The sequence below is a fragment of the Suricata suricatta genome, chromosome 9 (genome assembly GCF_006229205.1).
Source record: "Suricata suricatta isolate VVHF042 chromosome 9, meerkat_22Aug2017_6uvM2_HiC, whole genome shotgun sequence".
NCBI classification, from domain to species: domain Eukaryota; kingdom Metazoa; phylum Chordata; class Mammalia; order Carnivora; family Herpestidae; genus Suricata; species Suricata suricatta.
The window spans coordinates 71670135-71687168 of NC_043708.1; the positions used below are offsets into that span (position 1 = coordinate 71670135).

Sequence of the window (17034 nt, forward strand, 5' to 3'; positions counted from 1 at the left end):
GATGTGAAGCGGTGCGCGATACAAAGACGAGTTTCCACCCAGCGCTACGTTAGGTACAGTGACCAATAAACACTTCTCAGGTGATAAATGACAGGAAACGTAGCCATTTGCAAACTAGTTTCTCCCACGCATGTGGAAATTCTCTTGCATAGTCTAACCCACCCCTGATTGTGATTGGGCAGCATTGTGAAGAACAGTAGAACTGTCTAATTAGAAACGGAAGCGAGAAAAGTCGCAGCCAATAGCAGGATTCTCGGGAGCGAGGCGGGGGTTAGGCCTTCGCCTCGGCGGCAGAGGAGACTCGGGGGCCATTTTGTGAAGAGACGGAGACTGAGCGGTTGTGACCGCGTTGTAGACCTCGAGCCGCAAGTTGGCTTCTCCACGTAGAACTCGGGAGTAGGAGATTCAGAATCGAATCCCTTCTCCCTACCCCCTCCTGGTAAGTGGAGGGGGCGGAAGCAGGCCTGGCGCTGGGTTCCTCCGGGAGCGCGAAGGGGTGTGGGAGAGAAGACGAGGGAACCCTACCCTTGATAGAGTAACTAGGCCCCCATTTATTCAGTTTGCGTTGGGCCATTAGGTTTTATGCAGGACAGAGTTTTATAGGCCTCAGTCCTTGCGTAGATTTAACCTGGTGTCCTCTGGGCCACGGTCGGCAGGGGAAATGTCGTTTTTCTTTTTCGCTTTCTGTGTTAACGGCTGCTTCCTTTCATTTTCTACGACCATGAGGATTCCAGGAGAGAGATAAAGGGAAAATCGAGATGCTCAGATGCTCCTTAATACAGTTGAAGTTCATGTAGTGTCGATGCCTCGTGTTAAATTTAACAATTGGGCGGGGGATGGGTAAGGGTTACCAAGTAAATCCTGTACCGCAAGCCTTTAGATTCTGGAGCATACCGCAGGATAGGAGTAATAAATATAACAATAGATTTAACGTTTTGCTGATTACTTTTTATCTTATACCTCTCTGAGCAATGGCGGACCTCGACATAGTTGTTTTCAATTCTATTTTTTTAAATTGTGATCATTTGCATATTAACAGTAATAATTAAAGCTGGCTTTTTATCTGCAGGTTACAAATCACTTGAAATAATATAAGTTAGTGGAACTTGGCTTGAGGTAGGTACTACTATCTTTCTCAGCCACTGAGGCATTAGAGTGTCGGTTACTAGGGTCATAGTAAATCAGTAGCGGAACTACTGAGGAATTTGACCACTAGGTTGGTTAGTCAAGTGGCTTTACTTAGCTATTGGAATAGTAGGTATTGGAAGTACTGTATTTGAATCTTTACAAGAACCGAATTACAGCAACCACTAGAGGTAATTGGAAATTTACAAACTGCACATGGGGAAAATAAGAGAATTGCAGTTGTTACTAATGTAACATTCTAAGAGAAATTTAAAATTTGACTTTCAGGATAATTCTGGCATTTTTCCAGAATATCTCAACTTGGGTAAAAATGCGTAACTATATATTTTTTATTAAGGAACTCTTATAATGCTTACTCTATAAGTCCTGAAATTTACTAAAAATGTTCACTAAGTTTATAAAAATTACATAGGTTTCTTGTAAGTAGTATCATATTCACTTATCCAAGAAATCACTTTTTCTCCTTCATATGCTGGGAAGGGGAAGATTTAGTTGATTTTATTTTTCGTAATGCATTACTTTTCACAAAAACTGTTATTAAGCAAAATTTAAACCAAAACTGCAGGGTAAATTCATCTCAGGAAACAAGGTAATTGTACTTTTATCAGGAATAGTGATGCATTTGTTAATTCCCTCACGATGTAGATACTGTAAAAGGAATTGAAAGCATTGTCCTTTAAAAAGTTAAGCATGTATATTATTAAATGAGCTTAAAACTAACGTTTATCACTGCAGAACTGTTAGAAATGAGATAAGGGAAGTGATTGGTTAATTTAAGTCATAACTAATGTTGGCAAATAAAGAGAAATGTAAAGAATGAATATTTAATAAGTTATAAGAATTGAAATTAATGGAAGGGCTCGAAATAATGGGATTTTCTTGGGATCAGCACATACCAAGGAAACAATTACTTTGAGTTTGATATCAGCTGGAGAGATTTGGCCCCAGAATTAATGTTGGAAACAATTTTAGATGTGTTTTTAAATACGTAGGATTTAGTAGCATTTTCATGTGGCTAAAGAGGAAGGGTTTAAGAAGGATGACTAAGTTGCAGATCTCCTGACCTTGTGTTTTCCCATGTCCGTAGCACTGGAATGCTTGGTGGTGTTCGGTATTCCTTTTGTAGAGAATTTAACATTCCTTATATTTGTGATGAGATCTTCAGTGGGTTTCATATAGCGTGCAACTTTATTTTGAATGGGACTACTGCTGTAAGAACAAGGTATAAATCCAAAATAGTTAATTATTTTAATATTAAAAATTTTTTAAATGTTTTATTTATTTTTGAGGGGGAGAGACAGCATGACCAGGGGAGGGTCAGAGAGAGCGGGAGACACAGAATCTGAAGACAGGCTCCAGGCTAATGAGCTAGCTGTCAGCACAGAGCCTGATGCGGGGCTCGAACCCACAGACTGTGAGATCATGACCTGACCCGAAGCGGGGCGCTCAACTGACTGAGCCACCCAGGCACCCCTAGTTATTTTAATATTAAAGATTATATTAAGTGGTCATTGTCTAAGGTGTTAAGTGGGGAGTGACAGATTTAAGCGAACTAGACTTTATTCTCCTCTACCCTCTTTAATGTGTTATGCAAATCATTTAATCCTTATGGATTTCAGTTTTATTAAAAGCAGTTTTTGTACATTAGTAACTTTTCTACCTTAACTTTTTTTGTCTTGAAGTAGTTTTGTTATTATTTTTGGAAAGCATTACTCATACTTAATATGTCTACTACTACTCTTTGGGATCAGGGAAGATGAGGATTCGGTACATATTAGATATACTAGAGAATTGACTGGTGAAAACTTGTACTCTTAGATATTAGACATAGCATAACTGCGTGAATTTTCTTAGATATTGGAGTTTAAGTAGAAAAGGATTATTATACAGTTTAATTCTCTTGGTGCATTTACTATGATAAGGTTATGATCTCAGATTTATTTTATAGTCCTCGTACCTAGGGGATAGATATTCCCCGTTAAGTTCTCGGTAGTGGTTCCTAAATGTGAAGGGATATTAGAATTAGCAAGGGGAATAGTGGGAATAGATTGCAGGACTCTACCACCAGAGTTTCTAATTAAGTCTGGAGTGGGCCCTGAGAATTTGCATTTCTAATGAGTGCCACTTGGTGCTGGTTGGCAACCCTCACTTTGAGAACAGTCCTTTAGAAGAAGGGATCCAAACATTCCAGAGGTTGGACGAGGTTTTATCTAGGTACAATTAGGCACTAAAGGGTTTTGCTTGTTTTTTTGTGTTTTTTTCTGGGTTTTTTTTTAGTTGCTAGCTCATCAGTTTAACATAACATTTTGGAAGACTTTGAGAATTGCGAGTGCTTCTTTTCATATTAACTTCTTTTAAGCTTTTGTCTTGTGACATACATGCAAAGGATTTATTTGTGAATAAGCCACAAAGTTACTTAACATACTCTGAAAATCTTGAGTGCCCAGTTCAGGCCATGACTCACAAGTAAGAAAAATGAAAGTTTTACTGTAACTGTACATCACAAACTGTCTTAGAGGTAACATTTAAATGAGCTTATGTTTTCTACAGCTTTATAGTTTGTACAATTTTTTAAAAAAGATTTTATTTTTAAGTAATCTCTACACCCAATGTGGGGCTTCAACCCACAGCCCTGAGATCAAGAGTCACATGCTCCTCTGAGTCAGCCAGGCAGCCCTGTAGTTTGTACAATTTAACACATCAGTCCAAGTGTGAAAGTAACTTCCTTGTCATGCCTCAACTGGTCTGCTACTTTGGAAAAATATAGTTAAAATTTTAGAGGTTTAGTAACTGTTCTGTTGCTGTAGTCATTGACACATAATTGATGCATGGGACACTTTTTAACAGCTCAACTTATGTTTTCTGACATTTGGCCTAATACTGAAATGAGAAGGCAATCATTTCCTTATTTGCTCAAAAGACCTACAATCTAATTGCAGATCTTACAGTCTGATCATGTATGTTCCTTTTTTAGTGTGGTGTTACGTATCAGATTCTTGGATTTCGTATCTTGGAATTCACTATGTATACTAGCTTATTAACCGTGGGACCACAGAAACAAATTCCTCAGGGACCATAATTTATTTTTCACCTTTTTTATGACATTAAATATTCAGTAGCCATAATAATCTTGATTTGTGGTTTTTCCATTGTCAGTGAGTGGAATGATGAGCTCCTTATTATATATTATGTGCTTCTTATTTTACAGCATCTTTCCCCTTTACTTTATGTAGAACCTATCAGGTCTTATAGTTCAATCATTTACTGGTTTTGAGAATAGATGACATCTCTAGTATGTATCCTCATGGTAGGCCATTCCCCCTTCATACTCTTGATATTTGACTTTTGCTCACTACTTCATCTTTTTTGGCCTGGTTTTTCTATAATTTCTTTGCCCAAACTGCTGATTATCAAGATGAACGTTCGATTGTAGATTTTTGTTTTTTAGACCCTTTTGGGAATATAGGCATATATTTAGTAAATTTTAGTCACCTACTGACAATCGAGTTGTGAAGAAAGTCACTGGAGGAGGGGATGGTTCTGTAGAGGCATTCCCATCCCAGTTTAATGTTATGCTTTACCAGAATGTGTTAGATGCAATGGACAGATGTTTCTGTCTTGGGGGTTTAGGGCACAACATTTCTGAGGAACTCTTACTCAATCTGTCCCTTCTCCTTTCACAGGGCAGCAAGGCGAACCCCATCCCTACTCACTGGAGCTCAGCTTTGATTTTTAACCTCCCTTCCCCCACCCTTCCAGAACACACACATTCCCATTCCAAAACTGATTTTATAAAGACATTTTAAACATAATGATGCAACTTGGTGTGCACTACGGCAAATTTACAGGTGTTTTTTTTTTAATTGTTTCCAAAAACGGGCCTTGGATTTAAGATGTAATTTTTAAAATTTCTATTTCTATTTTTTCTGCAGCAGTTGGGTTAGAGGAGGAGGAGCCTTTTAGCCTCTCATAAACTGACCTCTCTACTTCCTCGTGTATTTTTAAGATTGATTGATGATGTGGAAAGGGCTTTGCTTGTCTGCTACTGAGAACTTTACCCTTGCGGTTTTTGTGGAAACTGCTTTTGGAAAAAGAAAAGAAATGAACTTTACTGACTTGACATTTTTGCACCTCCCGTTTTTCTAATCTGGGCTATTTTTATTTTTGTTTTTTTACAGTGAGATTTTTTTGATCTTCAGCTACAGTAAGTTATTCCAATTTTTTTTTTACATTTTTCCTGACTTTCCGCTGATTTCCTTTTTATTGTTGTTACTAGTTACTATTATTATTATTATTATTATTATACTTATGATGGTGATGATGATGATGATAATGACACTGATGATTTTTAACCGGATTAAAATCGAGTTTTTCTGAATGTTCATAAGAATTTCTCCGGCCTCCTGATTGACTTTGGAGTTTTACATCTTGGGAGAGAAAGTGAAGGCATTAGCATTTTTAAGTAGATTGATTACCTAAACCTTTTCTCTCCCAACCCCACCCTTGCCCTCATCCCCTTCCCCACGCTTGAAAGAATTTTACTGGCTGTTAAGTCTGTGACCTTATTTTTCCTGATCTTTAACTTAACTGTTTTAGAGCATCTCTGGACGTCTGTATTTTTAATTTTTTATTTTTGTTTTTTTTATTTTTAATCCTTCATTTGTTAAATTTTTAAACTGTGCTGCAATAAAATGTGTGTGGTACTACTTAACACCTATAATGGTGATGGCATTTTCCCAGAAAGCCATCTTCCTCCTGTTTCCCTTGAAATCCCATCCTGCTTTTCCTGTACACTACTACCCCTCACAAACCACAAGCTGCAGCAACATGGATGCCCAGCCTGGAACAGCAGCAGCCAGGATGACCTGGAGCCAGGGGGGCCTTCGGAACAGATGCACACCCTTCCTGGGTGATGGTAAGAGGTGTGAGGTCCACTTGGTTTCATGGCAAAGACTAGGAAATACACCCCTTTAAGTCTAGTTGATAACGGTGTAGGTGATAGCTTCTGGAAAAGTTTAGGTTGAGATTTTTGTGTATCTCATGTTTCCCAAGAGATGCCACCTCAGTTTTTTGTAAACTGTAATGGAATTACGAGTTTGTAAGTAACTTGAGCTGAGAAAATTTGGTAATTGGAAAGAGCCAAGCTGAAGCGTACATATAGTTTAGAATGAAAATGGCTCGTTTTTATTAGCAACAAGATAAGAACATATTACATGGCGTTCCTTAGATTATTGCAAATTAGACAATGTCATTCAGAGCAGTCTTCCTTGGGTTGTGGATTGTATTCTATTTAGACTGTTCTTAATGAAATTTAACATGAATCAAATCATAAGAAACATCCAGTAATAGTAAATGCTATCTCACTGGGAGGCCCTTTTTTTTTTTTTTTTTTTTTTAAGGATGGGTAGGCTTTTTAATCTCAGGAAGTGAAATCTAACCTGTATCCAAATCAGGAAAGATCTGAGATTGACCTCTTTCAGTGATGACTTGTGGGCCAGCTAAATGTTGGGGAATCTGGTGTGTTCCCAAGAGTAGTAGGAAGGAATGAATACCTAAAGACTTAAGAATTTTAGCAGCGTCTAATATTTTACTGACAATAGTGAAATATTTTGATACAACTCACTTTAGAGTTGTAGTCGATTTTGAACTGAGGTTAAAAAGTAAAATGATTTTTAAAGGCGTATTGCGTGCTGTGTGATACTAGGGTCATTAACATACTTCCCTTGTACTAAAAGAGTAGAATCCAATTAAAGTGAACACTAAAGGCATTCTGAAAGTAAACCAGAATGGGAGAAAGTTCTAGAAATCTGTCCTGAGGTTATATGGAGGAATGGAAATTTTTTTTACTAGGTCCAAGTACTGTTGATGGCTTTTATTATATGAAAGCTATTTTTACCTGTTACACTCTCTTTGTCATTGTGTGGTTGCTGTTCACTCTGTGCCCTTGTTCATTCTACAAATTTATCTTGTGGATCATGTTCTAGTTTGGGGAGATACAAAAAGGTGTAGTTAGTTCTTCAGGGACTCCTAACCTTGTGAAGGAAACATGAATGAGATGTTACCATGTGATTAAGAGGTAAACATAGATTTTATAAAAGCATGCGAAAATGAGTACCTCATTGAGTCTTAAAAGTCAGGAAATGCTACCTTAAAGAACATTTTTTTTAAGTGTTTATCTTAGAGTATGCAAGCAGGGTAGGGACGGAAAATTTGAAGCAGACTCTTACCTGATATCAGAGACTCTGATGTGGGGCTTGAAGTCACAAATCATGAGATCATGACCAGAGCCAAAGTCAGATCTTCAATCTGAGCCACCCAAGAGCCCGGGTCAGGAAATACTTCTAAGAAGGAACTGAACTGAACCTTAGAATTAACTCCAGATTATAAAAATTTTAATGCCATGCCAAGGAGTTTTTATTTTATATAAAAACCATTAGTGAGCTATTGAGGTTTTCAGCCATGGAGTGCACTCAGATTTTCATTTTAGAAATGTCATTCCAATAGTATGGAAATGGCTTAGAGGAGAATGAGATTAGAAGTAGGTGGTAAGCAACCTGTTAAAATACACAGAAAAATCAAATTGGGATTAGAGAGGAGCTGATAAATTCAGGAGGAATTGGTGGTTATGATAATGAGCAAAGGATTCAGCCTGACTCCTACGGTAAATGTTGGGTAAACAAAAGGAGCGGTTAAAAGTAGTAGAAAGCAGTTTAAACACTGATGATTGAAGTGTTCATGAAGATTCAGGTAGACATTTGAATACTTATTCTGAAAATCAGTTAGGCTAGGGCATATAGGGATGAACAAAAGATATTGTTCCTTGCCCTCTTTGGTATTATAGATCACTGAGCACTTTATAATCTAAAAGGAAAAGAACAGAATGAGATGATAGGAAGATAACCAAATTCAGAATATAGAGGTGGGAGGGTGCTGCCAGTGAAGAGATCTTAGAGGAATTAATGTTGAAATTAAGATCTGGAAGTGGATTATCCTACCTGAAAGCACAGAATAATGGGAGCAAAAACTTGGCTTCAGAACAAGAAGTATTACTGGAGAATACTCTCCAAAATGCATAGAATAAGAGATAAAGTTGGAAATAGGCAAGTACCAAGCATAGTATATAGGTCGTAGGGCCACATTTAATACCAATATTATCTTGGGAACCAAAGGAATTTTATAAGGATCTGGAGAATGCTGAGATCCTAGTTCTTTGGAACTTCCTTCCAGCTATTGTGTTGGGAATGTTAGTGATGAGGACAGAGTTCAAAGAGGACAACAAATTAGAATACTTTATCAGAGTAGTCACTATCTGGTTAATCCTTTAGAGAAGCACATAATCCTACTTGCCCAGGTTTTTCAAATGAGTTCTTTTGGGCAGGTATTAATCAGCAGAGGTAAGTAGTTTGAAGAGGGCAGGTTGATGAGATTCTAGGAATTACTAGTTTACTGCTCCAACAACTCCCTTGGGTCAGACATGATAGGATCACTTCTCTATTTGAAAGGAAAAATGAAGTAGATCCTCAGATTTTTCCTTTTGAAAGTAATCATATGGACACTTTACCATCAGTGTTAAAGTTCTGACTTTTTTAAAAATTTATTTTATTTTAGAGGGGGAGAGGGGCAGAGAATCTTAAGCATGCTCCATGCTTGGCACAGAGCAGGGCTAGATCTCATGACCTTGGGGATCCCTGAGCCAAAATCAAGAGTGAGATGCCCAACCGATTGGCACTCTTGTGTGAACTTTTTTAATCATAATGTTCGTATAAGTAGTATTCACAATTTGGAGATGAGAATATTGAAGGAAAGAACTTTTAAAATTTGCCCAAAGTTAGACATAGTAAATGGTGACAGACACATGGATTCAACTCAGGCAGTTAGGCCTACAGAGTTCAACTCTTAATCATACTAGATTGACTGTTCTTTACTTGACATATTGAAGTGTTTCTGAAAAACAAATCTTTAGTTGTGTTAAAGTTACTGCCTCTCCACCACCAAATTTCTTTGGACCTCCATTTTTAAAGATTTCCCAACTAAGTATCATTATATATTTTGTTTAATTTGTATCACTTTAAATGTCATAATGAGGTATCCCAAGTATAATTTTATGAAATACTTGGATATGACCGTATTCTTCTGAGGAAGTAAGTACATTCTAAAAGTGAGTTTTAGTCAAGTAAATAATCGTAGTTATGGTTTAAAAAAAAAAAAACACATCCCAGGGGGTGTGTAGCCAAATTCAGCAATCTTTCTTCAATCCTCATCACATTTGACCAGTTGGTATAATTTAACCATGTTCCTCCTTGAAACATTTTTTACTTAGCTTCCAGGTTTTTCTATTTCTGGCTTTTTTTCTTTCTCTTGCTTGGTTGGAGTGCTCTGTGGTTCAGTCCTTCCACTTCTTTTTACTCACCCTCCCTGGGTCATTTCATTCAGTCAGATGATTTTATATACCATTTATAAGCTAATGATTCCCATGGTTCCATCACCAATCTAGGCTTCTTTTGAATGACTTGTCAATCTAATTACCTAGCTGACTACTCCTTTTAAGTATCAACTTAAAAGTCCAAAGCTGGCCTCTTGCTGTTCTCTCAAACCCGTGTGCCTGTTTTCAGTTAATGAAACTCCAGTTTTTATGTCATTTAGGTCAGACATTGGTTAGCCATCCTTATCTTTTTTTCTCTCATACCTCACCTTAGACCTCGTGGAGTATCCTGTCAGTGCTTGTTTTAAAATAACAAGAATTGGGGCGCCTGGTTGGCTCAGTCGGTTAAGCCTCCGGCTTCGGCTCAGGTCAGATCTCACGTTCGTGGGTTCGAGCCCTGCGTCAGGCTCTGTGCTGACAGCTAGCTCAGAGCCTGGAGCCTGCTTCCGGTTCTGTGTCTCCTCTCTCTGCTCTTCCTCCTCTCATGCTCTGTCTCTCTTTGTATCAAAAATAAATAAAAACATTAAAAAAATTTTTTTTCAAAAATAAGAATTGACCCATAGTGCCATGGCCTGGTTCACTTTCAAGTGGTTATTGTGCACAATTGGAATAGGTTTACGTTTTTGCCCCTCACACCCATGTGTGGTAGCTACATTGGTCCTGCTGAAATGTAATGCTTGAAAAATGTATTGCCTAGAGGAGTTTCTTCTTGAAACTCACCTAATAGCTCCTTATTTTCAGCATTAAAATAAAAAATTCAGGGGGTGGGTCAGTCAGTTAAGCGTCCGGCTTCAGCTTAGGTCATGATCTCAGGTTCGTGGGTTTGGGCCCTGCGTCGGGCTCTGTGCGCTGACAGCTCAGAGCCTGGAGCGAGCTTCGGATCCTGTGTCTGTCTGTCTGTCTCTCTCTCTCTCGCTCTTTCTCTCTCTCTCTCTCTCTCTCTCTCTCTCTCTCTCTCTCTCTCTCTCTGCCCCTCCCTGCTCATGCTCTATCTCTGTCTCAAAAATAAATAAAAACTTCTACATAAAGGTCTGAGAGATACCTGGCAAGGTACATTTAAAACAACATTGATTGCCTATGGGCTTGGAGAAGGATTTAGGGTTGGAAGGAAATTTGCTGGATGCCTAAAGACTGAGAAGTATTATGAGCAACACAATACTTCCTTTCTAATGTAAAAACTTAAAACTCCTTTGGTAGAAATGCTTCAACTCTTCAGATTCTGTGACTGGGTGTAAATAACTATGGCCTGTGGTAGGGGTTTTTTAGTAAGCAATTTTATAATTAAGTTGAAAATACAGTTTTAAAATAGATTTGGCTGGAGGCAACTTGGGTGACTTCTTCAGCTCAGGTCACAATCTCCTGTGGCTCACAAATTTGAGTCCCACACTGGGCTCTGCACTGAGAGCTCAAAGCCTGGAGCCTGCTTCAGATTTCTGTGTCTCCCTCTATACCCCTTCCCCACTTGAACTCTGTCTCTCTCAAAAATGAATGAACATTTAAAAAAGGTTTGGCTGTGGTGGAATGAGTCAAGTTATCATTTAGGAGCGTGGGTGGTTGTGTTTCCTGTGATGGGGCTATAGACAAAATTTGGAAGAACTTTGTCATTTTTTCAAAAAGTTATTCTCTGGGAGTGTGCATTCATAGGCTTTAAAGAAAGTCATATGTACAACACGTAAGATTCAAACAAAAATTTTCATTTACTTAATGGGAGTATAATATTAACATAAAAATTAGTAGATAACAATCTAAAGTTTATAATAGCTGCATACATTGCATACTTGAACAACATTTTACTTAAATAGAACTCCGTTGGGCACTTAGGTTCTTCCATTTTTCCCTTTTATACACAATTGACCAGTCTTAAAACTAAAATTTTATAAATGCTTTTTGTTTTTAGATATATCTATATTAGGTGCTGTTTTAATTTTGTGGAAAATTCCTGAACTTACACCAAAAAAGACTATAATCCATTTCTATGAACTTGATCCAGTTTTAATGGTCCTTGGGTAATCTTGTTTCACCTATACCTGCATCTGCTCCCTCTGCTTCATGTGATTTTGCAGTAAATGAAGGATAATTGTCTTTTGCTTGGGCTTTTCTGGACTTAGAGAAGTTCTTTTATTAGAGAAGAGTTTTTTTGTTTTTACTTTGAGAGAATCTTGGCATGGTTATTCTCATAGGTGTAACAAGATGGTCATTTTATTGTCTTCTCAAATTTAGGTATAATCCTATGTTCTAGCTGCTTAAGTCTGAGTGATGGAGACTCATAGGTGTAACAAGATGGTCATTTTATTGTCTTCTCAAATTTAGGTATAATCCTATGTTCTAGCTGCTTAAGTCTGAGTGATGGAGAATGTTGTAGTAACTTTAAGTCAGATTTCCTTAATATTTCCTTATAAAAATATAAAGTTTTATGACAAATTTTTTCATTAGTTTGACAAACTCATTTGGTAACAGCCTGACTTCAATTGAGTTGATTATTTATAGTCTGTTACATTGCGTGACTGTGATTATGTATATGTATTGCTGTATAAAAATTAATATGTTTGATTTAACAGTTCAGTGCTTTCCCAGATCCCAGGGGTGTTACCTAGAAAATAGGCCCAGTGTTGGTAAATACTGAAAAATCTTGATTTTTCCAAATACCTGCCTCCATAGTAGACTTTAAAAAGTATATTTTGGGGCACCTGGGTGGTTTAGTCAGTTGAACATCCGATTCTGGATTTTGGCTCAGGTCATGATCCCAGAGTTGTGGGATCTAGCCCCATGTTGGCCTCCTCACTGAGCATAAAGCCCACTTAGGATTCATTCTTTCTCTCTCTCCCCCTCTCCTTCCTTCCCTCCCCCTCTCCATCCCTCCACCCCCATGTGCTTTTTCTGTTTCTCTCAAAGTAAAATAAAATAGTGTAAGTTTTATAACTAAAAAGTTATATAACTTTATATATAGTTATAACTAAAAAGTTTATAATTAAAAAGTTGGAACTCAATGCAAGATAAAAAGGAAATGAAGTCTTGTGAATAAGTATCATTGACCCTTTCTGCTTGCTATTTAGAACACGGTCTGTGCTCTAGCAGCAACATCATCATCATCATCATCATCATCATAATCATAATCTGGAAGTTTCATAGAAATACCAAATTTCATGCCATATCCCAGAATGGATGGGCACATCAAAGAAAAGTGGTCTAGACCACTTGCACTCCCTTTTTATTGCTTACTTGTGATGTAGACATTTTGATGGGCTTTGTGGCAAGAGTGTTTCTTGGTGTTTGAGGGGAAGTTGGATCGTGGTATGTACATTTGCAATAATACAATATAAAATAACTTTTCTGTGTAAAACTTGAAATAATGACTCAAATTATAAATGGGATTAAGAATCAAGTAATTTCAAGTGGGTAGACTGGATAAATGGGGATAACCACTGAAATTAGAAATGAGAAATATTTCTTGGTGATAAATGATAGCTGAAAAGAAATATTTGAAAAAACAATTGTAGATCATTGTGGATCTGTGATTATAATACTTCTGAACATTTTTACCTTTTCCCTGGCTTTTTAAAGAAAATATTCAAATGTACAAAGCACTATGATTAATTTACATATACTGTCCACCTAGATTACCATGTTGCCATTTGAGCATTATTTACTGATCCACTTAAAGGAAATTGTTGATTTAAAACCGATCCCTAAAATTTAAACCATGAATCTCAGGTATAAAGATGCTGTTTTCTTTTTTAATTTTATTATTTTTTTTTAATGTTTTTTATTTTTGAGACAGACAGCGTGAACAGGGGAAGGTCAGAGAGAGAGAGAGAGAGGGAGGTATAGAATCTGAAGCAGGCTCCAGTCTCTGAGCTAGCTGTCGGCACAGAGCCTGAGGCGGGGCTCGAACCCACAAACCATGAGATCATGACCTGAGCTGATGTCAGACGCTCAACTGACTGAGCTATGCAGGCGCCCCAAGATGCTATTTTCTTGATCAGGGGTTTTATATATTGCAGGTGCTCTTGATGTTTTAGTTCCCAGTCAAGGTTTATTCACCTTATTGAGGTAATTAAGAAATGTTGATCTTATTTTTTTTCTTTTGAAAAGCATTCTTGTGGGGTGCCTGGGTGGCTCAGTCGGTTAAGCCTCCGGCTTCGGCTCAGGTCAGATCTCACGTTCATGGGTTCAAGCCCCGCGTCGGGCTCTGTGCTGACAGCTAGCTCAGAGCCTGGAGCCTGCTTCTGGTTCTGTCTCCTTCTCTCTCTGCCCCTCCCCCTCTCATGCTCTGTCTCTCTGTATTAAAAATAAATAAAACATAAAAAAAAAAAAAAGAAAAGCATTCTTGTACATATTCCTAATGCGTGGCTGATACTTGTAGATTTGGGAACCTCTGTTTTTGAAATGGCTTAAAAATGTTCCCAGAATGGCACCTGGGTGGCTCAGTCAGTCAAGCGCTCAACTTCAGCTCAGGTGATGAAATGAACTGTGAGTTTGAGCCCTGTGTCAGGCTCTGTGCTGACCACTCAGAGCCTGGAGCCTGCTTCAAATTCTGCGTTTCCCTTCTCTCTGTGTTCCTCTCACACTTTAAACTCTTGTTTCTCGCTCTCAAGAATAAATAAAGATTTAAGAAAAATTTTATGAACATTCCCAGAATTAATAGATGTTTGTTGAAGGGGAGTTTTGCTATGTAGAAGTTAGTGTAGTTAAGAATATGATAGGTTTGGGGAGCCTGGGCGGCTCATTCAGTTAAGTGACTGTCTGATTTTTATTTTATTTTATTTTTTGGGCACTGCTCCTGGAAGCACTGCAATACCAGGGCGATGCGCGGAGTGGACGGAGCAAGCTCCTAGTCCAGCTCCTGGCTCTAAAAATTCACCTAATATACTGTCCCCCAATAGAGGACGCGTCAGATATTAAGCTGACGTGAACAGATACTACACTTGATCTTAGCCAAAAGGCTGAGAAGCGATGTGACTGTCTTGATTTTGGCTCAGGTCATGATCTTATGGTTCATGGGATTAAGCCCTACATCGGGCTCTTTGCAGCACAGAATCTGATTGGGACCCTCTGCCTTGCCCCCCCCCCCATCCACTTTGCCTCTCCCCAGCTCTGTGCCCCCTGCAAATCATTTTTTATGTTTATTTTTGTGAGATAGAACAAGTGGGGGTGGGGCAGAGAGAGAGAGAGAGAGAGAGAGAATCCCAAGGAGGTTCCACACTGTCAGTACAGAGCTCAAAACCACAAACTGATCTGAGCCAAAACCCAGAGTTGGACATCTAACCCACTGAACCACATAGGCACCCCTTTCTCAAATGAAAGAAGTAGCCTTCCTTTTCTAGGAAAGAACAACAAAAACAGGGGTGCCTGGGTGGTTCAGTCAGTTAAGGGTCTGACTTCAGCTCGGGTCATGATTTCAGTCTGTGGGTTCATTCAAGCCCTATGTCCGGCTCTGTGCTAACAAGCTCAGAGCCTGAAGCCTTTGGATTCTGTGTCTCCGTCTCTCTCTGGCCCTCCCCCATTTGTGCTCTTTCTCAAAAATAAATGACAGAACACTTAAAAAAGAATAGTATGATATGCTTCTGAAATGCTGGGGTTTTCTGTTTTTTTCTTTTTAAGTAATCTCTATACTCAGCATGGGGCTTGAATCAACAACTCTTGAGATCGAGTCACATGCACTACCCTGGTATTTTCTTGAGTCTGATGTAACACTGAAACTGACAGATGGCAACAGTTGATTATGAAATGTTGAGATGTGGAGAGACTATCTGTATCTGTTGGGACTACTAATGAGATAACCTTGAATTTGTAAAACACAATATCCAATGAAAAATTTGGTTGAGAGATGCCCATTTTTAAAAATTTTATATAGTTTTGAATTGCTCTTTGTGGAAGGGAAGCACTCAATCATAACAAGTTCTCTTTGGTGGGGAGGATGAGTTATAGAAATCTTTGCTTCTTCTAGGCCAAGATGTGTATTGTAATCCTTAAGCTGCAAGGTAGCACTAAGCAGTCTTTGCAGAATGAAAAATTATGAAAGTAATATGGTTGTTGAAGAAAATTTAAGGAAAAATTACTTAAAAACTTCACAGTATTACTATATCCTGAAATGTCTGACACTTATTAGATAACTTGTACAGTTGATCCTTGAACAACACAGGTTTGGATTGTATCAGTCAACTTTTGTGGGTTTTTAAAAATACAACTGCAGTACTGTATATTTTTCTTAGGATTTTCGTAGCTTTTTTGTTTTTCTTATTTTTAGAGAGAGCATGTGAGCGGGGGATGGGGAGAGGGAGAGAGAATCTTAATCTAATGCAAGGCTGGATCTCAAAACCAAGAAATCATAACCTGAGCCAAACCAAGCTTAACAGACCGAGTCACCCAGGTATCCCTTTTGCTTTATTGTAAGAATGCAGTATATAACACCTACACAAAATATGTGTTAATTATCTTATGGGTAAGGTTTCCAGTCAGCAGTTTTTGGGGAGTCCAGTTGGTTGTGGATATTTTATTGCACAGTGGGGGGGTGTTGGTGCCCTTTGCCTCCTGTGTTCAAGGAACAACTGTATATCATGTGCTCCTTAGTATCTTGGACATCTCAATGGCAGTATGTTGTCATTTTTAAATAATTGTTGCTGCTTGGGGCGCCTGGGTGGCTCAGTCGGTTGAGCAACCGACTTTGGCTCAAGTTATGATCTCACAGTCCATGGGTTCGAGCCCCATGTTTGGCTCTGCTGACAGCTTAGATCCTGGAGCCTGCTTCTGATTCTGTGTCTCCCTCTCTATCTGCCCCTCCCCTGCTTGTGCTTTGTCTCTCAAAAATAAGTATTAAAAATTAAAAAACATAATTGTTGCTGCTTATGTTGATTGATGTCCTGAAATTTATTTAGCCAGTCCTATATTGTCATGCACTTATTTTCCCATTGTCCTCTGAAAATATGGAACCAATTCAGAGAAAAAAAATGTATGAAAATGACCATTTCAAGTTTAAAGTGTTTTTGCTTGTTTGGTAAATGAAATATGGTAATTGGTTTAATTTGTTTTCATTATAGTGATGTTGAATTTAAAAAATCTCTATAAACCTTTAGTATTACTTGCTAATCACCTATGTCCTTTGCCCATTTTTTTGTTGGTATTTTCCAATAATAGTAAATGAAGTAGTAGCAGCAATTGCAGCAGCAACACTTTGTATGTGCCAACCACCGTGTCAGTGTTTTCTGTGCTTTATTTATGCCTCCTATCTCACCTATGAGACAAATACTACCATTAATACTCATTTTACTGTTGAAGAATCTGGTTTTGGAAGAAATTGGCTTCTCAAAGGGTAGTGTACTATTCAGAGGGGTTGACCTTGAAATCGGAACAAGTCTGTCTAAAATCTCAGCTCTTACTTATTAATCATTAGGTTGTATTGTTTTCATGCATTTCTGTGTATGTTGTTAAGAACTTGAATTTTGGACAAATACACGTTAGGGTGTTTT

The 17034-nt window shown here is 38.1% G+C and overlaps 1 protein-coding gene and 1 non-coding gene across 11 annotated transcripts in view; one reads left to right on the forward strand and one right to left on the reverse strand.

Annotated features, from left to right (window-relative positions):
* The first annotated feature begins 291 nt into the window (after positions 1 to 291).
* The window catches only part of HNRNPC (heterogeneous nuclear ribonucleoprotein C), a 53964-nt gene continuing 37221 nt past the window's right edge, over positions 292 to 17034 (forward strand). For 2 of the 10 annotated variants that reach the window (XM_029953000.1, XM_029953002.1), the window contains exons 1-3: positions 292 to 439; positions 1070 to 1116; positions 5325 to 5350. The gene's annotated coding sequence lies outside the window, so the exon portion shown is untranslated. Of the gene's footprint in view, positions 440 to 1069; positions 1117 to 4829; positions 4995 to 5324; positions 5351 to 5886; positions 6062 to 17034 lie in introns of those variants that run through there. The other 8 variants (XM_029952993.1, XM_029953001.1, XM_029952994.1 and 5 more) reach the window with 7 other exon arrangements.
* On the reverse strand, positions 14333 to 14523 carry LOC115303281. Its single transcript, XR_003913970.1, has one exon. It is a non-coding gene; the product is annotated as a U2 spliceosomal RNA (small nuclear RNA).